The sequence below is a fragment of the Octopus bimaculoides genome, chromosome 28 (assembly GCF_046866305.1).
Source record: "Octopus bimaculoides isolate indiv1 chromosome 28, ASM4686630v1, whole genome shotgun sequence".
Lineage (NCBI taxonomy): Eukaryota > Metazoa > Mollusca > Cephalopoda > Octopoda > Octopodidae > Octopus > Octopus bimaculoides.
In genome coordinates this window covers 21,861,194-21,862,009 of record NC_142955.1, presented here as the reverse complement: position 1 = coordinate 21,862,009, position 816 = coordinate 21,861,194, and positions in this window count along the sequence as shown.

Here is an 816-nt window from a genome sequence, read left to right as displayed (position 1 = left end):
TCAATACCACCAACTGTAGCTCAGACCCTTGGTACCAAGACAAGATGCTCATACCCAGGCACACAAACAGTGTTTTACCAAACCACGCCAAAGGATTATGGGATGTATTGTATTTCTTTTTTTATTTCTCCGCCCTGCTTTGGAATAAGCTACTAATGCCTGACCCTTCCTATTACAAAACCCCTAACTGTCACTGGTGGTTTACAAATTTCCCTTCCCCTGCACTTGTCACTGAAAACCATCCTTCTACCGACTCCTCTCCCTTCTCCCTCATTTACTTTTAGTTTGTAAATTTGCATATAAATTATTAAGTCTCCGCCCACTTTTTTTTTCTTTTTTTTGTTTGCTTTTGCAACCCCTAAGCCAGCCACCACCATTGTCACCCCACCCCCCACTGCATGGTATGAAAGCACTCGACTATGACTTAGTGATCATGAGTGTGTCCCACACCGCCACCACCACCGTCACCACTACAAATACTGCCACTGCCGCCGCCACCACCATCATTACCACCACCACTACCATCACCACCATTTGCATATACTTTGTCAGCCCTCCCCACTCCAACTGGCCCCTTTTTCTTTTCAGCAGCTGAATGCTTCATTTCTGACCCAAAATTATCTGCTATAGGAGATCACTTCCAGTTTCTGACACTGATACTAAGATAATGAATATATATATATGTTTATATATTCGTTTTGCAAGATTCTTGATGTGAAATCGAGTGTTGAAACAGATATTGCTGTATTTGGGGATGGTCATGTTGCCAGTTTAGCCAATAAAAACACACGCACTGTATATTTGGTGTTAATTTGC